Source organism: Glycine soja, chromosome 20 (assembly GCF_004193775.1).
Source record: "Glycine soja cultivar W05 chromosome 20, ASM419377v2, whole genome shotgun sequence".
Taxonomy (NCBI): domain Eukaryota; kingdom Viridiplantae; phylum Streptophyta; class Magnoliopsida; order Fabales; family Fabaceae; genus Glycine; species Glycine soja.
In genome coordinates this window covers 16773169-16799829 of record NC_041021.1, presented here as the reverse complement: position 1 = coordinate 16799829, position 26661 = coordinate 16773169, and positions in this window count along the sequence as shown.

Below are 26661 nucleotides of genomic sequence, written 5' to 3'. Positions count from 1 at the left end.
TGCAGAATGACCATAATTTGTCTCTGCGTGCCATCGGACACGACTGTGTCTAAATGACAAAAGGTGTGCGGAATGACCATAATTTTTGTCTCCGCATGTCATCGGGCCCGCCGCCTCTGGATGACAAAAGGGTGCAGAATGACCATAATTTGTCTCTGCGTGCCATCGGACATGACTGTGTCTGAATGGCAAAAGGTGTGCAGAATGACCATAATTTGTCTCCGCATGTCATCGGGCCCGCCACCTCTGGATGACAAAAGGGCGCAGAATGACCATAATTTGTCTCTGCGTGCCATCGGACACGACTGTGTCTGAATGGCAAAAGGTGTGCGGAATGACCATAATTTGTCTCCGCATGTCATCAGGCCCGCCGCCTTTGGATGACAAAAGGGTGGAGAATGACCATAATTTGTCTCTGCGTGCCATCGGACACGACTGTGTCTGAATGGCAAAAGGTGTGCGGAATGACCATAATTTGTCTCCGCATGTCACATGACCTCAGGGTCAGTATGACAGAGATTGTGGGGCGGCCGACAAAAGCAAGGCTCTTGCTCCTACGTATCCTCCAATGAGGAACTCAGACCTACGTAGTTCTAGATAACTTGTGAGACTTGAAAAGGTCTCCACCGGAAGATGCTGACATCTCTGGAAAGGGCACAGATGACCACATTGGCCTCTGCTCATCAATCACACTTCGGGTCACTGAATGACGAGGTGCGGATAACCGTAAGGTGTCTCCGCGGGCTACCAGCTCTTGGGTCATGGTAACAAAAAGCGGTGTGGTCGACAAAAGCGAGGCTTTTGCTCCTACGTATCCTCCAATGAGGAACTCAGACCTACGTAGTTCTGGATAACTAGTGAGACTAGAAATAGTCTCGGTGTTTTCTTCGCAAAAATGCGAACGTGCTTTAGTAAAGAGATAGAACTTCCAACTAATCATATCAACATATGTTTTTCGGACAAAAAACAATGTGTCTATCAGGGAAGGAGAATCTGCTGATGAAATTTTCTCATAACCACAAATGAGATTTTGGATGTTTAGCATTTCGTTTCTAAATGATCATTTAGAGGAAACACTGGGTTCGACAAAAATAGAAGAAAATCACTCAAAGTGTATCAATCTCGCACAGGTAAGTGTTTCATCCTAATTCCGAACCATAGATATGTCACGACTTGACTTTGCGAATTATTTCCTATCAAATCAAAAATTACATGCGTGATCATGGATCAATAGGACTTCCCTTGGGAATGGGTTCTTTTGGTGGGTTTTTCGGCTTTTGATTATTTTGGCCTTTTTCCTTTTCTGTTTTGGTTTAGTGCGGGGTGAAAAAGTCGCTAGCACACAAGATTTTGGTTGGCAATTAAAGGGAGAAGACCACTTTAGGTCATGGTTTCCTTTCCTTCTTTTCGTTCATTTGGTGACAATTCTGTATTGTTTAGATATTGTCCAGTCCAAAGACCTTTCTGCACATTTCTTCTGTTTTCTTTCGATCCTTGATCAGGAGCTTTCTTTCCTTCTTCTTCTTCCTTCTTTTTTTCTTTCTCCCATTCTTTGATTGGGAATTTCCTCTCTTTTCTTTTTGCTTTCTCCCACTCTTTGATTGGGAATTTTCCTTCTTTTCTTTTTTTGCTTCCGAGGGTAAGGATTGACATTCTCACCCTGGGTCAAGGTTTCTGGTGAGTCAGGATTTTGGCTCAAGACTTGTAGAATGGCTAGACATGATACATGTCAGGGTTTGGTTTGGCTCAAGGATAAAAGGGATGCCCCACATTATTTCCATGACACAAATGCAAAAATGATGATTTGGAAATTTTATGCAAAACTGGTCATGCATGCACCTATGTGGACACTCAAGTGTCAAATTTTTATGGTCATGTGATGCTAGGGCTCAGGATTCATTTCCTTTATTTTAGTCAACCCAATGTTTCCAAAATATGTTCTTTTATCAATCTGTGCATTAATTCGAGTCCATTTCGGGCGTCCGGGAAAATTTTCACAGCATTCACCCTTCAGGTGTACACACATTTTTTTTTCAAAAACTAGTTATGATCAGTGATTTTTTTCAAAGAAAAGTTGGAAGTCATCTCTTTTCAAAAGCATGTCGGTTTTTCAGCTAAACAACTTATTTTTCTTTTCCTTTTTCCTCTTTTTTTTTCCTTACTTGCTCTCTTTTTCCCTTACTTGCTCTCTTTTTCCCTTACTTGCTCTCTTCTTTTCTTATTTGCTCTCTTTTTCCTTTTTTTTGATTTTTATTTTTTTATTTTTTGTTTTTTTGTTTGTTTTATTTTTATTATTTTTTTTGGACGATGTTCCTAAACGAAGAACTCTACACGGTTCCAGAATTTCAAACATCATTGATAGTAATGATATAAACACTAACGCAACAATCCAAACAAAAATGTATGCGTTGTACAAATGATAATCGAAACAACAAAAACAAACATTAGTCTCTCAAGTCAAAACATAACATAAAAATGATAAAAGAAATATGAAAGAAAACATGAATCTGGGGATCTCCCAGACATGTAGCTCCACTCCCTCCCAAGAAGTCAAGCAAATCGGCCATCTCCTCGTCCTCGTGGGCCTCCTCTCCATCGCCGGGAGCTTCTGGGGGCGCCTCTCCTGCTTGGGCCTCGGGCCAATCCCCGGGCCATGCGACCTCCGCCCTGAACTGGTATGGAGTAGGGCATGAAAAAGAAGCAAAGCCCTGGCTCTGCATGCTGAGGCTCAACTGGTACAGACAATCATGGGTCTGTACATGTGCCCGGTGGTTGGCCGACTGCTGGCGACCCAAATGCCGTAAATACTGCTCCATGTCAAATGACCCAGCCAGGCCAGCCTGATGAGGTGGTGGTGGCGCGCCCGCGGCCTGTGGAGCATCCCCCTGAGCCTGTCTCTGGGTGCAGTACTTCTCAATAAAAGCCCGGGTGATGGGCGGCCGAATCACCTTGGTAGGTGCCACGGGGACTCCGAACGACTGGCAGAGTCCTGTGATCAGCGCGCGAAATCCCAGGGCCCTGTTGGACTTATCTGGATCCAAAGGGTGTCTGGTAGGCGCCATACCTGCAAAAATATAGATGACATCAGCGATTAACTGAGCCATATGGATGCTCATCCGCGCCAGGATGGCGTACACCAGCTGACACTTCGGCAAGGGGAGGTCGGAATTATGGTCGATGGGCAGGATGTTGCTGAGCAGCAAAGTCATCCATATCTGAGTCAGGGTGGTCATGTTGGTGCGCATAATTCGTACTCGCCTCCTTGCAGCAGTCCAGGCAAAATGCTGCCCCGGTATACATAGCAACTGGGCGATGGCCTCCTCATCGAACCCATCAGACCGGTTCCTCCTCTGGCCATACTCGCACTCCTGGCCCTTTTCCAGCACCAACGGATATCCCAGGAGCTGGCCGATAGCATCTGCATCAAATGCGATCCACTGACCCCTCACCCAGGACCTCATGTCACGCACGCCCTCCTCTGTTGGCCAAGCATTGGCATAAAACTCAAGGACTACTTCTGGATCGAACTTGGCCATGGGGGTAACCAGTGATGCCCACCGTCGACGACCTATCTCCTCCTGGAAATCAGTATACTCATCATCCCTGAGTTGGACGCGTCGCTCCTGGAGAAATGACCATCCCCTTGATGGCCTCGAAGCGCTGCTGGTGTACAGCGCTCCTAAAGCGGTGACTGTCATACTCAGGAGCGGAACTAGTTCCTTCGGCCGCCTTGTCCTTCCTGGACCTCTTTGAGGCAAGCTTCCTCGGGGCCATTTTCTGCGAAGGCAAACATTTGGAAAGTTAGTTTTACCAAGAAATGCTACTCTTAAAACAAAAATGGCATACAACCTCCTCCAATAAACACAAACATCAATGTAAATTTAGAGCAAACTCATGCACATACTTCCTTACGAACATTCACTCGCACAAGATATTCTTCTAACTAAGAAAAATGCACCCATGCACAATCAAGGCACCTTCGTTACCTAGATTATTTATATGTACTTCCAAGGTGTATTTGCTACCTACATCACATGCACTTCCTTGGCTAAATTTACATACATGCATACTCAAAGCATCTTGGCTACCAAAAATTGCACACGTGCACATTCTGGTATTTCTAATACCTATGCATATACAAACTTTGTGATGAATCTTGGCTATCTACACAATAAGGTGCTACATTTCATGCTTTATTCAAGTGTTTTTGCTACCTAAAGCCGCATGCAAATTCAAGTATATTTCCTTTTGCTGACTAAAATTGTATTCAAATTAAAATGTATTTTTGTAAGGTATTTTCTTTACATAACATGCAACATATATATATTTTTTGTGAGACATTTTGACTACCAAAAATTACATGTACATACATCCAAGTATTTTGCTACCACACCCATAGTGTAAATTGCCAAAGGTATTTTGCTACCTATTCTAAACCTACACATTTATGATGAGCAAAATTCCTAAACACCTAGGCGTAGGGAAATTATTGTAGCGTGGCTCATAGCTGATTGCTGGCCAAAAAGGGTAACTTTACCCAATATGCACCCCCTCTTGTGTTCTTTTGCATAAAATTTTTGGTTCCTAGGCCTAGGATATATGTGGGGCAATTACTCTAGCCCTTTCGGAACTGAATGCATGTCCCAAAAAATAGAAAATATGTGCAAACCAAAATGCCCCATGGGTTATTTCCCTACGAAAATCACGCGCTAATGCCATTGAGGCATTTCACCGAACACTTGGTGGGCGCGCGTTTAGGCATCAATAGCAAGAGAACGGGGACAATGTGGCATGTCCCATTGCTTCAAAATGCATTATAGGCCTAGGGCCATCTCATACAAACCCCCAATTCAACCCAATCAAGCAAGAAAACAAACCAAAATTGCCCCACATATTTGAGCACACTCCCACAATTTAGAGCACCAAAAGGAGATCAAAATACACCAAGGAAAAGCTAGAAAGCTTAAGGATGGAATACTTACTTGTTGGTGATGAATAAAAGCGCAAAACGGAATCGAAGAATGCGAAAAGTAGAGATCCTAGGGCTGCAAACTCGTAAATTCCGTGGGTATGGCTTTTGAAAGGGGGAAAAATAAGTTTTTGAATGCAAAAACGTCCCCCCTTTCGTCACTTTTATATTTTGGTGCAGGGGTTGCTCGCCCAGGCGAGCTAAGCTGCACTTTTTTTTTTTTTTTGAGAGGAACATTAACCATGTCCCCTCCTTCCTTATGGGTTAGTGTTTTGCCTATTTGAGCCTACTCAAGTTAGAATTAGGCGTTAATTACTAAAAACAAACAATGGTAGTAAAATACTGCGAATCCAAAGGATACTGGGCTGCCTTGCGCGGCGTTCTCTGCTTGTTTAGCGCAGAGAAGGGGCAACGATCGGTCGGTTGTGACCCCATCCCCACTTGCATCCATTCCTAAGTACCTGCAAGTAATAAACAACCAGGTATGGCCAATCTTGACTGCGTCGTTGTCTTACCTTGATTGGTTTCTGCTGTTCATGATTTGTCCCCACCCCAGAAGGTAGCTCAAGATGATCCTGCCCCTGTTTTACCACAACAATATGCATGCGTATGCGTATGCATGATTGTTTTCAAACGTAGCAAATTTTAGTGAAAGTTGGTTTAGGTTCAATTTTAATTAAGCGCTTGGGGCATCCCATGAACTGAGCGGAAGGGCTCAGGTGATCACAAATTAACGCAAGGTTTGAAACCAACGTGAGGACTAAAGCCTCGAATCCACATTCATTTCTTTGAAAGATTGTAACGAGAGATACAGTAGACGGGGAATCCCTGGGGGAAATCCAGAAAACACATAAAGATAAAGAACATGCAGCGACATCCTTAATTGCCCCAAATTCTAAGCATAATATCGCTTGACGACATCAGAATTCACGGGTGAAGGTAGCTCTTCGCCATCCATGTTGGTAAGCACCAGGGCTCCTCCGGAAAAAACCCTCTTCACAACATAAGGCCCTTCGTAGTTTGGGGCCCATTTTCCTCGATTGTCCTTGACAGCATGGGACATTTTCTTTAGCACAAGGTCTCTCTCATGGAACTTGCGCAAACGTACCTTCTTGTCGAATGCACTCTTCATTCTTGCTGGTACAAGCGCCCATGACTCATGGCCGTTAAGCGCTTACCCTCAATGAGGTTGAGCTGGTCATAGCGTGTTTGAGCCCACTCTGACTCCTTTAATCCGGATTCTGCCAAGATCCTTAATGACGGGACTTCTACCTCAAACGGTAACACAGCCTCCATCCCATATACCAATGAGAACGGCGTTGCCCCAGTTGACGTTCGCACTGAAGTTCGGTAACCGTGTAACGTGAATGGGAGCATTTCGTGCCAATCTCTGTATAACACGGTTATCTTTTGGATAATCTTTTTGATATTCTTATTGGCCGCTTCCACGGCTCCATTCATCTTTGGCCGGTAGGGTGTGGAATTGTGATGCTGGATTTTAAACTCCTCGCACATTTCCCCCATCATCTTGTTATTCAGGTTGGTGTCGTTGTCCGTGATAATCTTCCTTGGCAAACCATATCGGCAGATGATCTCTTTCTTAATGAACCTGACCACCACACCCCTCGTGACATTGGTATAGGAGGCCGCCTCGACCCACTTGGTAAAATAATCTATTGCTACGAGGATGAAGCGATGACCATTCGAGGCCTTGGGCTCAATGGCCCCGATGACATCTATTCCCCACATGGAGAAAGGCCAAGGGGCGGACATGACATTCAGAGGATGTGGTGGAGCATTGACATTATCTGCGAACGCTTGACATTTGTGGCATTTCCTCGCATGGACACAACAATCACTTTCCATGGTAAGCCAGTAATAACCTGCTCTTAGGATCTTCCTGGCCATAGCATGCCCGTTGGCGTGCGTTCCAAACGAGCCCTCATGGACTTCCTCGATCATGTGATTTGCCTCCCTGGCGTCCACACACCGCAGGAGTGTCATGTCGTGATTTCTCTTATACAGTATGCTTCCGCTCATGAAGAAACCGGCTGCCAACCTTCTCAATGTCCTCTTCTCATTGTCGGCAATCTCTGACGGGTATTCTTTGCTTACGACATATCGCTTGATGTCGAAATACCAAGGCTTTCCGTCTCGTTCCTCTTCTACTTGGCAACAATGCGCGGGTTTTCCACGACACCAAAATTCAATGTAGGGTAGATCCCCATGCGGCGTTAGCTGGAACATAGACGCCAAAGTAGCAAGCGCATCCGCCATTTGATTTTCCTCGCGGGGAACATGATGGAAGGAGATCTCATCAAAGGTCTTAGCCAATTCCTTGATATAGGCTTTGTAGGGTATCAGCTTGGGATCTCTAGTTTCCCATTCCCCTCTCAGCTGATGGATTACCAACGCTGAGTCGCCGTACACCTTGAGTAGTTTGACATTGGAGTCAATCGCTGCCTGGACGGCCAGGGCACATGCTTCATATTCAGCCATGTTGTTGGTGCAGTCGAATCCTAACCTGGCTGTGAAAGGCACGCATTGATTGTCCGAAGAGACCAATACTGCTCCAACGCCATGGCCTAGAACATTCGACGCTCCGTCAAACCATACGGTCCATTTGTCTCGATCTTCGTCCAATTTTTCCTCAAACAAGACCATGATGTCCTCATCCGGGAATTCGGGATGCATGGGCTGATAGTCGTTAAGAGGCTGCTGAGCCAAATAATCTGCCAAGGCGCTTCCTTTTATCGCCTTTTGGGTGACGTAAACTATATCAAACTCGGATAGCAGGACTTGCCACCGGGCGATTCATCCTGTGAGAGCTGGCTTCTCAAAGATGTACTTGACCGGGTCCATCTTGGATATCAACCAGGTAGTATGGCTTAGCATGTACTGCCTTAGGCGATGGGATGCCCATACTAAAGGATAACACGTTCTTTCGAGCAATGAGTAATTCATTTCACAGGCCGTGAACTTCTTACTCAGGTAATAGACAGCGCGTTCTTTCTTTCCGGATTCGTCATGTTGCCCCAACATACACCTCATTGACTCGTCCAAGATTGTCATGTACAAGATGAGAGGCCTTCCAGGTACTGGTGGCATAAGCATAGGTGGATTCATGAGGCACTTCTTGATCCTTCCGAAAGCCTCTTGGCAACCCTCATTCCAGCGGTCAGTTTGGTTTTTGCGTAACAGTTTGAACAATGGCTCACAAATGGCGGTGAGCTGCGATATGAATCTGGAAATATAATTCAAGCGTCCAAGGAAACCTCGGACTTGCCTCTCTGTACGGGGTTCCGGCATCTCAAGGATAGCCTTCACCTTTTCGGGGTCTACCTCTATCCCTTTCTGGCTTACAATGAAACCAAGCAATTTCCCTGATTTGACCCCAAAGGTACACTTGGCGGGGTTCAACCTTAATTGTTATTTCTTAAGCCTTTCAAACAACCTCCGCAGGTTGACAAGGTGTTCTTCCTCGGATTTAGATTTGGCAATTATGTCGTCCACGTAGACCTCGATCTCTTGGTGCATCATATCATGGAGCAAAGCTACCATGGCCCGTTGATAAGTTGCCCCGGCATTCTTGAGTCCAAAGGACATCACCTTGTAATAGAATGTTCCCCACAGGGTGACGAAGGTAGTCTTTTCCATATCCTCTGGCGCCATCTTTATCTGATTGAAACCGGAGAAACCATCCATGAAGGAAAATAGAGTGAAATTGGCCGTATTATCTACGAGGATGTCGATGTGTGGTAAAGGAAAATTGTCCTTGGGACTAGCCCGATTCAGGTCCCGATAATCCACACACATTCGTACTTTCCCATCCTTCTTAGGGACCGGTACAATGTTGGCGACCCATTCTGGGTACCGAGCGACAGCCAGAAAACCAGCGTCAAATTGCTTCTTCACTTCTTCTTTTATCTTCAAAGATGTTTCGGGCTTCATCCTTCTCAGTTTCTGCTTTACCAGGGAACACTCGGGATTTAGAGGTAATCGGTGTTGTACAATGTCAGAACTCAAACCGGGCATATCTTGGTACGACCAAGCATAGATGTCTTGGTAGTCTCTCAGCAGGGTTATTAATTCTCCACGGATAGGTGCGGTAATACCTGTGCCTATCTTTACTTCCCTTTTTCCACTGCCAATTCCCAAGTCTACTAGTTCTGTTTCTTCTTGATGAGGCCCCATTTCTTGGTCCTCATGGGCGACTATCCTTTCTAATTCTGGGGGAAGTCTCACATCCTCGTTCCCTTCATCTTCCGTTTGATTCGTTTCTTGCTCGAAGTTGATAGGCGGGTCCCAGGTATTAGTACCTTCGGGGGACTCGTCATCGGATCTGTCGTTTCAGAAATAAAGAAGTAAACATGCAAATGGATGAGAATGGGTAGAGACGTAGGAACAGATGAAGAAAGATCCTTGTATTATAAATTCAAAAACAAAAGACACAAAGCCTTAACAAAAGAAAAACTCTAAAGCCTAGGCCCAACTATAGAGCTTTTAAAACCGTAAAGGTTTACATTATGCTCGTCGCGTAAATGCCTGGGCGTTCTTCCACTCGCCAATTCCCCAGCTGGAAATCAGGAGGGCAAGGTCGTACCAAATCCAATGTACTCGGAACATCATCTTCGTATATTGCGACCACTTGACCTTCGTCTCCCAGACCCGCGCTTATAAAGCTTCTACTTATGTGGCATGGCGGGCTTCCTTCACTTTCTTGTCTCAACCGCGAGCTTTGACCACCGCCCTTCCTTCCCACAATGCTTCTCTTTACATCTGCCTAAGTGGGCTTATAGCCTAGACCATACTTCCCATGATTTCCTTTGGCATTTATCAGGCTAGTTATGCCGCCGTTGTCTTTGCCTAAACCCATTCCGGGTTCGTAACCGTTCCCCAACATAACTCGGGCCATCATTACTGCTGCATCGGACAGGCAAGGCTGCCCAGAGAAGGAGTCCACGGAGGAAATGCTTACCACCTCAAAAGACTGGAAAGCGGTTTCTAATGACTCCTCTGTGGCTTCCACATAAGGCATAGAGGATGGGCAGCTCACCAAGATGTCTTCCTCGCCTGATACAATGACCAGATGCCCTTCCACTATGAATTTCAACTTTTGGTGAAGTGTAGAGGGAACAACTCCCACTGAGTGGATCCACGGGCGCCCCAATAGACAGCTGTAGGGGGGGTTCATATCCATTATTTGGAAAGTAACTTGACAAGTGTGAGGGCCTATCTGTACTGGGAGATCGATCTCTCCCCTAACCTCTCGGCGGGTGTCGTCGAAGGCACGAACCACCATTGAACTCGGCTTTAAGTGGGAGGCAGTGAATGGTAATTTCTCCAAAGTGCTCTTAGGCATCACGTTTAAACTGGAACCATTATCGATGAGCACTTTGGCTACGATATGGTCCATACACTTGACTGATACGTGCAAAGCTTTATTATGCCCTCTCCCCTCGGCGGGGATTTCTTCTTCGGCGAAGGCAAGATAGTTGTTGGCAGTGATATTATTGACCAGCCCTCTGAAACCTTCTACCGAGATGTCTTGGGCCACATGGGCCTCGTTCAGAACTTTTATTAGCAGAGCCCGATGAGGCTCGGAGCTCATGAGTAACTCCAACAGCGAGACCCTGGCCGGAGTTTTGTTAAGCTGTTCGATAACCTTGAACTCGCTCTGCTGAATTATACGGAGGAACTCACTGGCTTCCTCTAGCGACACCTCCTTTTTACCATCCTTTTTCTCCGAAAGACCTATCGCTGGAATATCTTTATTCGAAGCGTGGGGTGCTTCACCATCTTGTTCCTCCACCACTTTTCCTTTCCCCTTGACGTTCGCGGGTTGGACTGGTAGGTTCGGAGGTACAAACACACGACCGCTACGGGTCACACCACTCAGTCCCGTGATATTTGTTACCTTAGCCGACAACGAGCTGACATCGGTGGCTTCTTCTTCCTTCTCCCTCGGAGGTGTATATCTCCATGGGACTGCGTGGCTATTTCGGTATGGGAAAGGAACAGGTTTAGCTGCTAAGGGGTGTCCGGGTTTTTGCGAAGCTGTGCCCTTGGTGAAGTATATCACCAAGGGTTTGGGCTTCACAACACTGCTCCCATCCGTGGACTGCATGCATATATGCTGCTCTTCTCTTCCTTCACTGCCAACTTCCAGTCGACCTTGATCTATCATCCGCTGTAACAATTCCTCTACTCCCAAACACGTTTCCATGTCATGCAACTCGCCGGAATGCAGCAAATAGGAATCCTCCTTACGCCCACTATGGGGAATCACACCTCCTTTTTGTAGGGCCTCAAAGATAAACCTCCTAGGGGTTGCCACATCCTTTAAAGGTTTAGACCTGCGCGGCCTATCGGACTCAATGGCGTTAACCGCTCCCCTTCCATGATTGGCGAGCGGGTTGGTTCTCACATTGGGCCGATCCTCTTGGAAAGTCAGCCATCCAGCATCTATCAAATGTTGGACCTTGTATTTAAGGGCCAAGCATTTTTCAATGGAATGCCCCGGGACATCCCCATGGTACTTGCAAGTTGCGTTAGGGTCATACCACTTTGGGAAAGGGGGTTGGAGGACCTTTCTGGGAGTTACCACGGCCAAATGGTTGGCGATGAGGGACGGCAAGAGGTCTTCGTACGTCATTGGGAGTGGGGTGAATTCTTGAAATGGCCTCGGAGGGAAGTTCCTTGTTGAGTTGGAATTACCGGCCGGGCGAGTTGTGTTCGGAGTTGGAACTTGGGGAGCTTCCCTCTGGGTGGGTGCCTTAGGCTGCACAGGTGCTGAACTAGAGGCGTTCCCGGTATGAGCCGAGAAGCTCGGGTGATGTTGCGCGTACTGATGGGTACCATGAGGTGTCTGTGGGGGTTTGACCCACGAGGGTGTTGAAGAGACGGCATGGGCATCTCCTTCCTTCCTTTTTGCCCCCGTTGTCTCGATTCTTTTGGCATTCGCACTCGTGGAGGAAACGTAATCTAACTTTCCTCTTTTCAACCCTACCTCGATTCTTTTCCCGATGAACACTAGTTCCGCGAAGCTGGACGACATGTAACCTACTAGCTTCTCATAGTAGAACACTGGCAGAGTGTCTACCATCATGGTGATCATCTCTCTCTCAACCATGGGAGGAGCCACTTGTGCCGCCAGGTCTCTCCATCGCTGTGCGTATTCTTTAAAGGTTTCGCCCTCTTTCTTGAACATATTCTGCAGCTGAGTGCGATCGGGAGCCATATCGGAATTATATTGATATTGCCTTAGGAAGGCAGTAATCAGATCCTTCCAAGTACGGATACGGGAAGCTTCCAAATTAGTGTACCAAACTACTACGGCTCCGCCCAAGCTATCTTGAAAAAAGTGTATTAATAGCTTCTCATCCTTAGAGTGTGCGCCCATCTTGCGACAGTACATCTTGAGATGGTTTTTGGGACAAGTCGTCCCTTTATACTTGTCGAAATCCGGTACCTTGAACTTCGGGGGGATAACAACATCGGGTACTAAGCAAAGATCCGTCATGTCTGCGAACGGATAGTCCCCAAATCCTTCCACGACTCTCAATCTCTCCTCGAGGAGATCGTGCTTCCTCCTTTCTTCAGTTGCCGGGGGCGGTCCTTCCGTGGACAAAACTATTGGTTGTGTCGTGATGTTGGGCTGAGGCAACGTGCTGGGTGCCGGCCCTTCGGGGATCGGGGGATAGAACTCGACATCCCTTCGAGCATAGTCTTGAGGGTCTTTGTGGACCTCGTCGGGCTGTTGAGGAGGTTCTCTTTCAAGGATGGGAGAAGCAATATGGCCCGCATCATCTTGCAGGACGGGTGGTGAGTAGTTGGGCGGCAATCCATAAGGGTAAGCCGGTCGGTTGTATCCCAGATGAGGGTTGCCATCGTGCCCCAGTGTGTCCCTTCCCCGTTCTACTATTTTTGAGGGAGGATGGTGCGCAGTTGCCAAGAGAGTTGGGTCTGCTTCGGCAGCCGAACTGACAGCAGCAGCGGTGGCCACGTTTTTCTCCATGAGCTGCCTCATTCCTAACATGGCTTCCATCATGGAAGCCATCTGTTCTTTCAGAGCCGACATGTCGACTTTCATCTGTTCCTTGTGGCGCGTTTAGTTATGGTGTTTTTCCCTAAAAAACCAAACGTGAGGAGTGGGTAAAGAGAGAAAGAATGCATGCTAGAGATAAAATGCGGGAGTGATTTGATTCGCACAAGCTTTTTGGAGTAGAAACATGGGACCAACTCATTTTATTTCAAAAAGTCGTATCTAGTCAAGGTCTGAGAGACCATACAAGTTTCCTAGAGATTTCTAATTATGTGGGTCATTAAGTCTATCATATGCTGACAATAGCCGAGAAGCCCATGAATTTCTTCAGGGGCGGAGTAGGTGTCCGCCATCGCGTTGGCCTTGGCTAACAATCGGGGAAGTTCTTGACTCCCGTTCAAGGTAAGAGCAAACCGATCCATCCACATGGTTGCCTCTTGGTGTAAAGAGTCGATCACCCTTCCTCTAGCCTCTTTTTCCGCATATACTTGGGCATACTCGTCCGCGACCCTATGCTCGTGGGCCGTGGCTAGACCTAACTCTTCTTGGTACTTGGCGATGATAGCTAGCATGTTGGTCTCCGTCTTGCATAAACGCTGAGACAAGCTCCTTTTGGACCTTGAACAGGCAACTAACTCCTCTTTCAAGACCATGCTATGTGCTCGCGACTGGTCCCTCTCTTCCCTTCGCAGCTTGAGTTCACTATTGCTACCAAACAGAGCTCCGCGAAATTTGTTACGGCCATACTCTTCCTTGCGAGCCCTCTTGGTCTCTTGTTCAAGGGCTCTTGCGGTAGTTGCATTCTCTTCCCGTAATCCGGCACACTCCTTTCGGATGTGTGTAGCGGCCAACTTGAACTTCTCCTTGGCATGTTTCGCCTTTCCTAACTCGCTTTTGAGAGCTTGGACTTCTTCGTCCTCTTCCGGTGCTTCAAAACTCTCTTCGCTGACGACTTTTAACTTGGCGAGCCAATCTAAACCTCGTATATGAACTTTCAGCCATTCATGGTAACCACCAATGATGCCATTATGAATGCCCCTGAGTTCTTGATCTTTCCTTAACGGGGTTTCCCATGCCTTATGGATTCTTTGTATAGCCTTGACATTTTGCGCGCCGAAATCCCTCACAAGGAAAGGAGACATGCTTTCTTCCGTCGGTGCTCCCCTCATGGGGTACCCTAGTTGTCTTATAGCGAGCGCGGGATTGTAGTTAATACAACCCCTCGTTCCTATCAGCGGAATGTTTGGGTACCCTCCACATGAGAAAAGGACTCCCTCCTTTCCTTCCTTCCATCGGGGGAACCAATTGATTGTTCTACCTCCTATCCCAGCCAAAAGTTGGTCCCAATCTGTTCTTCTCTTTTCAGTACACGAGCGATGGCTCTGGAGCGGACATGGATGCCTCGTGTCTTGCTGGAACAGGTGTGAAACCAACCAAACACAGAGGGTGGGCAAGCAACAGATTGTCCGTGCGCTACTCTTTTCGCACCTTCGGTTAAATGTGTCAAATAAATCTGCCAAGACAGCTACCACCGGACTTTCCTTGCTATGGTGGTATGCAAGGAAAGCGTCGATTGCTGCTAGGTCTACCAAACCATCTACGTTTGGAAAGAGGACGACCCCAAAAATTAGCAAAGCTAACACATCCATAAACGGGACCCAATCTCCTTGATTGGCCATACCCCTCGCCTTGTCTTCTAGGTACTTCCGTGGTAGGCCCGCTATGCCGTTTCGAGTCTTTTTTATGCGGTCCAAACCTCTTGCTGAATCCTTGACCACAGTTGCAATTCTGCTTAAAGAGGGGAGACACCCGGAGGAAAGGTATGGTTTTCTTCCCCCGAGAGGACATCCTAGAATTTCCTCAAATTCTTCAATTGTTGGTACCAATTGGAAGTCTCCGAACGTGAAGCATCTCAAAGGCTGGTCGTAGTATTGGGTGAGTGATGCAATGGCTTCTATGGATACCTCTGCTATGGTCAACTCTAAGATCTTTCCGTAAGTCTTGCAGAAGGCTTGCATTTGGAGAGGTTCCATCAATCGCCCTAATTCCTTGATACTGGTGGTATCTAGGCCTTTAACCTTGACTTGGTAAAACCTCTTGCCGGTTTGATTTGTTCCTATGCTTACTAAGGTGAGACAAAAAGCTGGTGCAAATCAAAACTCCGATATCTCATGGGTGGAATGGATGAATGCATGAAGGAATGCATATGACACAGATGTAATTTAAGAATGCGGGTGCCCGGGACATTGTCTCCTTCTTAGACACAACGTCTAGGGGTAGCAAAGTGCCCCAACGTATGTATTTAAAACGGTGACCCGGACCCTCCGTTGATTTGTCTATAGAGGGGATCAAGACAGAACCCATATGCGATGCATATGCAAAAGGCACAATGCGGGAATGTACATAGTATGACAATATTCACTGAACATAAGCAAAAGGGTATATGATACTTATGCATGGCAGTGTGAAAAATGGCACGCAGCGTATTTGCTCTGTGCCCCTATTTAAGGGACCTATAAGGGAGAGAACTAACTAGGCATTTAGTGATAACCCCCAAGGTAGACATATCTCTCTTTATGGTTTCTAGAGGTATTATCCCCTTCGAAGAACATACAGCAGCAGTAGGGACTACTAGCAACAATATGTTTTCAAAGAGGAAAACTCTAGATGAGGGTTCACTATAATCAAGCAAGTCGGAGACCTAGCATGATCAGAGATTCACCTCCACTCCTTATGTTCCTATGAACCCGGGTATAGGGCCCTTTTTCAACTCACCGTGTGTGCAAATAGTGTTGGTGTTTGTGTGTATCAAATGAATAAATATTTACCTCATGCATACATTTTAAAACGCACTAAAAGCAACAAAGAGTTTATATACACAAGAACATAATGAAGGGAAACCAATAAAGGGGTAAGTCACGGTAAAACATTGCACAAGATTAAATGGCCTAACTCTCTAAAAACAGTCCCCAGTGGAGTCGCCAACTGTCGCAACCTACCCTTCGGCGGGAGGGCGACGCGTGACTCGCGGGATGCGTGTTCTACGAAAGGAATACGCGCGGAGTCGCCACCAACGTTTATTTGAGGAAAACGTCGGAAAAACCGGAAAAGACGCGATCTACGAACTTTTAAGTGAAAGGTTCGGGAGTTGTATTTACGCACGGGGAAGGTATTAGCACCCCACACGTCCGTCCCAAGGGACGGCAGCCTTTAATCGAATGTGCAAACATGACCTTGATTTTTATGTTCCCATTTTATGTCTTTATATCCTTTATACCTTTTTTATATTTTTCTCTTTTTGTGGTCGACAAGGGTGTTTCCCTTTGCTCCTACGTATTCCTCAATTGCGATGAGGAAATCAGACCTACGTAGTTCTTTTTTATCAAGTGATTCTTTTTTACTTTAAAAGTTGATCATTTTAAGGTGTTGGACCTTGAAAATGATCCATTTTACTTAGTAAGAAATTGAAACGATAAAGTTAAAAAGAAACCTATTTTTATGGACGAGCTTGACTAGGCGAGTTGATTTTAGCCTTAGTTTCACATTAGTTATTAGTCAATTCAATTAAGAATGAGAAATCCCAAAGAGAAAACGTCCGATTGATTTTCCGCTTTATTTTACTAAAAGACGTTTTTTTGATTATTATATTATTATTTTATCTCTTTTTTTTTATTTCCAACGTGGTTACGGCACGACCGAACGGTCGAAATTCATTTTAACCGAAGTTAACGGATAATACAATTCAAATGATCGGTGGAAATTTATTTTATTTTTAGGTTAAGCGAGAAATGACTTAAATAAAATGGCTTAAGCATGTCAAAAGGGGGGTATAAAAGTAAATGAAACGAGAATAAAAATACACGAAACACAATGTGGACCACCACGGGTACATAGAATGAATCGAAAAGCTTGGTTCGAGGTACTTACCCATTGAAGATTGAAGAACGATGAAGAACGTCGAAGAACGGTCGAAACCTTCGCGAAATTCCTCACGGAAACGTTACGGAAACGTTTCGGAAGTGCCTCGGCTTGGATTTTCTTCACGGAAACAATTTTTCCAAGCCAATTCGAAAGAGAGAGGTGCCTAAGGGGCTGAACCCTTTTCACTTCACATCTCCCCCTATTTATAGAAAATTGGGGGAGAAGCTTGCCACCCAGCTCGCCCAGGCGAGCAGGGTTGCTTCCTCCAGAAGCAACAGCCTTCTGGAGGAATCTTCTGGAGGGCCCAAGTGGGCCTGGTTGCTATTTGCACCCCTATTTTTACTAAGTACACCCCCTGCCTTTTTTTTTGTGATTCTTTTTTCGTAAAGTTACGGAAACTTATGAATTTCGTAACAATACTTGTTTTCTTTCCGTAATGTTACGGAACCTTGTGGATTACATAATCATCCCCTTTTTGACTTACGGAATGTTACGAAACCTCACTAATTGTGCAACGATGCTTCCATTTGATTTCTGGTGTGTCACGGAACCTTACGGATTGTGCATCAATATTTTCTTTTGCTTTCCGGCATGTCCCAGAATTTCACAAATTGCCTAATGATGGGTGCCAAGCACCTCACAAGGACCAAACAAAAGTTGCATGTCATCAAGCAAAGGTCCCTGGACGAAATTAGGGTATGACAGTATGATGAATGTTTTGAGTGGTACAACCCTCTTTTGTGAAATCGTGCACCCAACAACTTCATGATTTGTGTACATAGGGACTCATTAGGTAGGTTTGTTCTTATTTTTAGTTTCAATACAAACTTGGGTACTCATATGGGACACCTTAGGTTTGTCATACTTTTTGGTAGGATTAATCAACATGAAAATACAGAAAAAGGTATGTTTTATTGCATTGCTTTTCTTAATTTTTTAAATAGTGATCAAGGGGTTCCCATGAACTCTAAGAGAATAAAGGTCATTCCTGAGTGGCCCACTCCACCAAGTATAAGGAAAATGTGGGGCTTCCATGACTTAACAAACTTTTACAAAAGGTTTGTCCCATATTTTTCTATACTTGTAGCACCACTCATTGAGTTGGTGAGGAACCATGTTCCTTCATGGGAAGATGCCCAGGAAATGGGTTTTCAGACCTTACCTTACTTCAACTTACGAAACACCACTAATATGTATGTTTTTGTCTTTTTACAGGTGTTGAGGAAAAATGCTCAGAGTTTCAAGAATCTCAGAATTTGAGGTCAAATCCTTTTCGGGGGGTGTCGTGCATTGTTATAGCTCGCGCCAAGAGTTGTACTATTGGCTGGCCGGGGAGTGGCTGAAGCTGTGTGTTGGGCAGGTGTTTTTTCTGTTGTCGGAGGCCCTTCTACTTGAGTTGGGAGGGAACTTCCGGCTCAGATCGAAAAGTTCGGGTGGTTGTGTTGGTATGAGTTTTGGGCATTTTGGGGCGCTTTCATCCATGTTGGGGCGGTGGTGACCGCGTGGGTATCTCCTTCCTTTTTCCGTGTGCCCACCACTGGGGCTCTTCTATTGTTGTTGGGGGCAACGTTGGAGGCATATTCAAACTTGCCTTTTCTTAGTCCGGACTCGATTCTTTCTCCGACGAAGACGAGGTCTGCAAAGTTAGCCGACATATATCCTATCAGCTTCTCGTAGTAGAATGTGGGCAACGTATCTACCATAATCGTGATCATTTCCCTTTCAGTCATAGGCGGGACGACTTGGGTTGTTCGGTCTCTCCACCTTTGAGCATATTTTTTAATGGACTCATGTTCCCATTAGGTCATGCCCTGAAGTTGGTTCCAATCAGGAGCCATGTCCGTGTTGTACTGGTACTGCCTAATGAAGGTAATTGCCAAGTCTTTCCATGACCGGATCTGAGAAGCTTCCAGATTGGTGTACCATGCCACTGCTGCTCCGGCTAAGCTGTCTTGAAAGAAGTGCATTAACAGCTTTTGGTCCGTAGAATATGCCCCCATCCTTTGGCAATACATCCGAAGATGACCTTTTGGACATGTCGTCCCTTTGTATTTATCAAAATCTGGTACATTAAACTTGGGGGGAATGATGATGTCAGGTACCAGACACAAATCTGCTAAATCCGAGAATGGATAGTTGCCGAGGCCTTCTACCGCTCTCAGCCTCTCTTCAAGTAGATCAATCTTTCCCTTGTCTTTTTGCAAAGGGAACAAGTTCCTTAACGGGTGTGGATGGAGACGGGACGTGGCGGACTATGTTTGGTTGGGGCAACTCATGGGGGGCTGGTTCCTTGAGGGGAAGTAGAGGGCCTGAATGGGCATCTCCTTCATCATCTTCTTGCAGAGGATAGTCAGCATGAGGAGGGAGCTATCCCTCGAAGGTAGGGGCTTGGCTCAAATCGTCTGGAGAATTACGGGGAGTGAAGTCCAGAGGCAAACCATAAGGGTAGGCTTGAGGACTATACCTCTGATTGAAAACCGTCGTGTTTCTGTCTCGGCCCAAGTTTATTGCAGGTTGTAGCACCGGTTCCGCTTCCCTAGCTGTATTGGAAGCGGCCGCCGTAGCATTATCTTCTATAGTTTTTTTGGAGTTTTAGCATGGCCTCCGTGATAGAAGCCCTTTGATCTTTTAAGCCCGACAGGTCGGCCTTCATCTGTTTTTGCACTCCCTCTTCGTTATCCATCTTACGTCTGGATCGAGTGTGATGGAAGCTTGCATGTGGGGCTTCTATGGAGGCTGGATCTTTGAGCTTCAATGAGGTCCTTTAATGGTGATTTTCCACCATGGAGATGCAGCGGAAGACAAAGGAGAAGAGGTGAGAGGAGGCGCCATCCACTAGGGAATAAGCCATGGAAGAAGGAGCTTCACCACCAAGATGAGCCTTGGATAAGAAGCTTAGAGAGGATGCTACAATGGAGGAAAAGAAAGAGGGAGAGAAAGAGAGAGGGGGGAGCACGAAATTGAAGGACGAAAAAGGGAGAGAAGTTGAACTTTGAGTTGTGTCTCACAAGACTCTCATTCATCAAAGTTACAACAAGTGTTACACATGCTTCTATTTATAGACTAGGTAGCTTCCTTGAGAAGCTTTCTTGAGAAAACTTCCTTGAGAAGCTTCTTTGAGAAAACATCCTTGAGAAGCTAGAACTTAGCTACACATACCCCTCTCATAACTAAGCTCACCTCCTTGAGAAGCTTCCTTAAGAAGATTCCTAAAGAAGCTAGAGCTTAGCTACACAAACCTCTCTAATAGCTAAGTTCACCTCATTGAGATGAGAAGCTAGAGCTTAGCTACATACCCCCTATAATAGCTAAACTCACCCCTATGCCAAAAAACATGAAAATACAAAAAAAGTCCCTACTACAAAGACTACTCAAAATGCCCCGAAATACAAGACTAAAACCCTATACTACTAGAATGGCCAAAATACAAGGCCCAAACGAAGGAAAAACCTATTCTAATATTTACAAAAATAAGCGGGCTCATACTTAGCCCATGGGCTTGAAATCTACCCTAAGGCTCATGAGAACCCTAGGGCCTTCCCTTGGATCTCTAGCCCAATCTACTTGGAGTCTTCTATCCAATGCCCTTGTGGGGTAGGATTGCATCATTCCCTCCACCTTGGAAAGGATTTGACCTCAAATCCCGAGTGATCGAGGCCGAACCCGAATCAAATTAACATGAAAATGCAGTAACTAGGAAGTGATCCTAGGTCGTTTCCCAACAAGCAGTAGCACACCAATTGTTCATAATATACTTGTAGTAACAGTAACGATTGGGGGGTTTGTTTGTTTTGTGATTAAAGAGCAGAACAAGTAAACTGGAATACGAAATTACTAATATTAAAAACGGGTTGCTTCCTTTGACTTAGAAGCCATTCTCTTATCCTGGGTTATGGAGAATTCGTCCCTAACAGTCAACCACTTAATCCAACCCTATTTCAATTTACTAAGCGAAAATCAACTTAGGGTTGTCAATACGTGATTAGGCACCACATACACCAGTTAGCCCTTCGTCCATTAAGCATGAACGCAAGTTAGGCTCAGAGGCAATTAATCGAACACGAAGCGTGCACTGATTAATATTCACGAATTTGGGATAACTGGTGAAGGGAAAACTGCCAGGGAACCACATTACAAGCGAAACCTCAAAGAGAGTTGGGCTTCGTCCTCAAAAGGAAACAACACCAGAAAATCTAGCCTTCCATGGATTCAAACAGAAAACGCAAATGAAACATGAAGCAGAAACGTAATTGAGACAGAAACGTAAATGAAAGTAGAAGAAGAAGCAAGAATGAACTCGTAATTAGAAGCAGAAAACGGAAATTTGCATTAAGAACGAAAACCGTAATAAGGGAACAGAAAAACGTGAAAACCTAAAACCAAAGCTCTGAATAATGAAAATAGCATAACAGGGAACCACATTACAAGCTGGTGAAGGGAAAACTGCCAGGGAACCACATTACAAGCGAAACCTCAAAGAGAGTTGGGCTTCGTCCTCAAAAGGAAACAACACCAGAAAATCTAGCCTTCCATGGATTCAAACAGAAAACGCAAATGAAACATGAAGCAGAAACGTAATTGAGACAGAAACGTAAATGAAAGTAGAAGAAGAAGCAAGAATGAACTCGTAATTAGAAGCAGAAAACGGAAATTTGCATTAAGAACGAAAACCGTAACAAGGGAACAGAAAAACGTGAAAACCTAAAACCAAAGCTCTGAATAATGAAAATAGCATAACAGCATGCCCTGCACGAATCCCATGGCATCTATTTAAAAAGAGTCACTCAAAGTCACTGGGCCCTATTACAATACTCTGGCCCAAAATGAAATAAACACTGAACAACATAAAATAAAATTGCGAAATTTCCTAATTAGAAATTAACTAAGGTAAGTGCTACTTTATTTGCCCTCTTCAAGTCCACAACCAAAATCCGGATTAAGCCCAATGTTTCATTAATTCCTGAAATTAGATTAAAAACATCAAATTAGTTAAATGAGCCCAAATAATAAAACTACCTAATTAATTGACAATTAAGACCAATCAATAATTAAAATGGTGCAAAAAGGGTTTAGAAAATAGAAGAAAATGATGGTACATCAAAACCCCCCATACTTAGCCTTTTGCACTCCTGGGCAAAATGAAACAAAGAACAAAATCCAAGGATATCAAAGAGAGACAAACAAAAACATTCATATATTTCTCAATGAACATCAAGGAATGAAAGGAATGGGTAACATCTAACATAAGGAGATCCACAAAGTCAAGACATTCATGAAAATCATCCAAGCAACCCAATCATGGCAAAATAGTTAATCAGCACAAGAATGAAAAGTGATAAAGCCTCACAAGATATACACTCTATCTCTCAAGTGTCTAGGCTATTATTTACCCTCAAAGCACCCATGAAAGCAAACACCACATAGACTTGGCAAGATTCTAAAATTGACAATCAACCCACAAACATAAGCACATGAGGATCAAAAGGTCTTTTAAGGTTGTAATGGGGTCAAGGACAAGGTATGGAGAAATATGGAATAAGTGGCTAAATCCCAAAGGAATAGAGGAGCAATGGGGAATAAGTGCATATTAAGAAAAAAATAAGAAAATAAAAAGAAGTAAAGATAAAATTTAAACATGAAGAGTAGAACCAAGAGTTTCATCATTCTTGTGCCATTTAAGATCTTATTCACTCAACTTTATTGCTTTTCTTTTTCTTTTTTCGATTTTTTTTTTGCTCTATAGCCTTTGAGAAACAACATTTCATTCAGCATGTCCAACATTTAACCAATATACAATGTACATCAAGTATGGCCCAAAATACATCATGAAGCATAGCCAACAAAACAAGTTGTCCAATGAAACAATTCCAAAGCTCCAAAATTTCTTAAGGATATGGTGATATCATGGTTTTTCACTTAAGGCTTGTAGTGAGCTTCAAAACAAGGAAAGGGAAAAAAGGCTCAAAAGGGCTATCAAAGGAATTAATTCAAGGTAAGTCCATTTGGCTAGAAGCTTATAAGAACAAAATTGCCTCAATCATTTCCTAATATGCATGTGAATTAGGACGCATCAACAAGAATCAAGCCAAGGCTATTGTGCAAGCAATCAATGGGGCAAACCACACCAAATGATTATGATGATGGATGGCTCAAATTCTCACAAAGGTAAACTCATCACTTTCAAATTGAGCTTTCAAAACTATCATGACATGTAGAGAAGAATCAAGGATTTCAAGTCACAAAATGTCAAGAACTTTTATTTTCAAAACAATTACCCATTTCTTGAACATATCCTATAATTCAAAGAAAAACATGCAAAGTCGTACGTGCACACAAAATTGACCCAAAATATTAAACTAAAAATCCGACGAAACTAACAACATTAACAAATTAACACAACTAACAAATTAACAAAACCAAGAAAACTAGCAAAACCAAAGAACACTCCCCCCCATACTTAAACAACACATTGTCCTCAATGTAGCACAATTAAAAGATTAAAAACAATTAAATCATCAAAGAGAATCGGACAAGTGTAATAAAAGCAAAGAAGGAGATAGGAAAAGAAAAACTCCCTAAGTCATGGTGGAGGAAGAGTAGGGTGGAGTAAGGAAGTCTCTTCCACCACTACGTCCACTAAAGAAGGGTTCGTGAGGAATGGCTTAAGTCGATGTCCGTTGTCCATGAAGCTCTTGTTTCTGGAGTCGCTTTTGATCTCAACTGTACCATAAGGAAAAACATTAGTAACAACAAAAGGACCAATCCACTTAGACCTCAACTTACCACTCATGAGTCCAAGCCTAGAATTATACAATAACACTTTTTGCCCAACCACGAAGTCTTTTTTAACTATCATGCTATCATGGAACTTCTTGGTCTTTTCTTTGTAGAACTTGGCATTCTCGTAGGCTTCTAGGCGGATTTCATCTAACTCACTCAGTTGCAACTTTCTTTCCTCACCAGCTTGATCCATAGAGAAGTTGCAAGTCTTCACTGCCCAGTAAGCTTTGTGCTCAATTTCCACTGGAAGATGACATGCCTTTCCAAAGACAACCCGATAAGGAGACATTCCTATGGGTGCTTTGTAGGCAGTCCGATGTGCCCAGAGTGCATCATCAAGCCTGGTACTCCAATCTTTCCTGCTTGGCTGCATAATCTTCTCTAAAATTCGCTTGATTTCTCGGTTAGAAATTTCTGCCTATCCATTGGTCTGGGGGTGGTATGGTGTGGATACCCTGTGTACCACCCCGTACTTTTTAAGCAGGGCATGCATTGTCCTGTTGCACAAATGGGTTCCTTGATCACTAACAATTGCTTTAGGTACTTCAATCCTGCAAAACAAATTAGACCTGACAAAGTCTGCGACAACTTTAGCATCATTAGTTCTAGTGGGCTTGGCTTCCACCCATTCTGAAACATAGTCAACTGCAAGGAGAATGTAAACATAACCAAAAGAGACAGGAAAAGGACCCATGAAATCTATACCCCAGACATCAAACACCTCACAGAATAGCATAGGTTGCTGAGGCATTTGTTGTCACCATGTAAGTGTATTTCCTGCTCTCTAACACTGCTCACAAGTGCTGCAGATCTTCCACGCATCTTTAAAGATGGTGGGCCAATAAAAACCACAATCAAGCACTTTGCGAGCTGTCCTTTGAACACCCAGATGACCTCCCGGTGCGGAAGAATGACAGAACTGTAGGACTGAGTCAGTCTCATGATCTGGAATGCACCGTCTAATGACCTGATCACTGCACAATTTCCACAAGTAGGGGTCATCCCAAATAAAATTCTTAGCATCACTTTTAATTTTATCTTTTTAGGCCTTAGATGCTAAGGGAGGAAAAACAGAAGCAACTAAATAATTGACAATATTAGCAAACCAGGGAGTAGAAAGAGAGTCAGAAATACTATACAGTATATACAAATGATCATCCGGGAAATCATCTCGAATAGGTGAATCTGCATCAGATACACGTTCGATCCGACTCAAATGATCAACAACTAGATTTTGTGCTCCGCTCCTATCACGGATCTCCAAGTCAAACTCTTAGAGCCAGAGCATCCATCGGATCAACCTAGGCTTAGAATCAGCCTTCTTCAACAAGTACTTTAAAGCTGCATGGTCAGTATAAACAATAATGCGGGTACCAAGCAAATAAGATCGAAATTTTTCAAGAGCAAAAACTATGGCTAGAAGCTCCTTCTCAGTAGTAGTATAATTCGCTTGGGAAACATCTAAAGTCCTAGAAGCATAGTATATCACCCTGGGCAATTTATCAATTTTCTGAGCAAGGACAGCCCCCAATGCATAATTTGATGCATCACACATAAGCTCAAAAGGGGTTGTCCAGTCGGGTGCCTGGATGATGGGGGTGGTAGTCAGCGCTCTTTTGAGGCAATCAAAAGCATCTTTGCATCTGTCATTAAAGTCAAACTCCACCTCCTTTTGCAACAAGTTGGACAATGGAAGGGCTACTTTGCTAAAATCCCTTATAAAGCGCCTGTAGAATCCTGCATGACCAAGAAAAGATCGCACATCTCGCACACAAGAGGGGTAAGGCAATTGTGAAATAACAGAAATTTTTGCAGGATCTACTTCAATACCCTTATTGGAAATAATGTGGCCTAAAACTATACCTTGCTCAACCATAAAATGACATTTTTCAAAATTTAGAACAAGGTTAGTTTCAATGCATCTATTCAAAACTTTTTCCAAACTATTCAAACAACCATCAAAAGAGGATCCATATACAGTGAAATCATCCATAAACACCTCTATGCAATTTTCTAAAAAATCACTGAAAATACTAATCATGCACCGCTGGAACGTACCAGGGGCATTGCACAGGCCGAAAGGCATCTTCCTATAGGCAAAAGTGCCGAAGGGGCAGGTGAATGTGGTCTTTTCCTGATCCTCAGGAGCAATAGTAATTTGCATATAACCAGAAAAACCATCAAGGAAACAGTAGTGGGATTTACCTGCCAGGCGTTCAAGCATCTGGTCAATGAATGGCAGGGGAAAATGGTCCTTTTTGGTAACCTGGTTCAGCCTCCTATAGTTAATGCAGACTCTCCAACTGTTCTGCACCCGAGTAGGAATTAGCTCCTCCTTCTTATTTTTTATCACTGTGAGGCCGGTCTTCTTCGGGACTACCTGGACGGGACTCACCCATTGGATGTCGAAGATAGGATAAATGATTCCAGCTTGCAAAAGCTTGGTTATCTCCTTCTTCACTACATCAAGAATCACCGGGTTGAGTCTTCTCTGTGGCTGTCTTACTGGTTTTGCTCCATCCTCTAAATTTATTCGATGCATACATGTGGATGGGCTAATACCAGGAATGTCCGCCAGGGTCCAGCCTATAGCCTTCTTATGCTTCTTGAGAACTGACAACAACTTCTCCTCTTGCTCATCAGCAAGGGAGGCAGATATAATCACTGGAAAACTCTCGCTATCATCCAAGTAAGCGTATTTTAAATTTGATGGCAGAGGCTTCAATTCTGGTGTGGTCAGCTGGACAGTGGTAGAAGGAGATGGTTTCTTAGCCTTTACCTCATAAAGAAAGTCAGAGGTATGTGTACTTCCTGAAACATGGTTAGTCCTATCTGACTCTATAAAATCAATCTCAAGAGATAAAACACCACCACCAGACATGCAATCAATATCACTCTCAAATTCACTCTCAGATTCACTCTCAGCATCAAATTCAGACATATGATC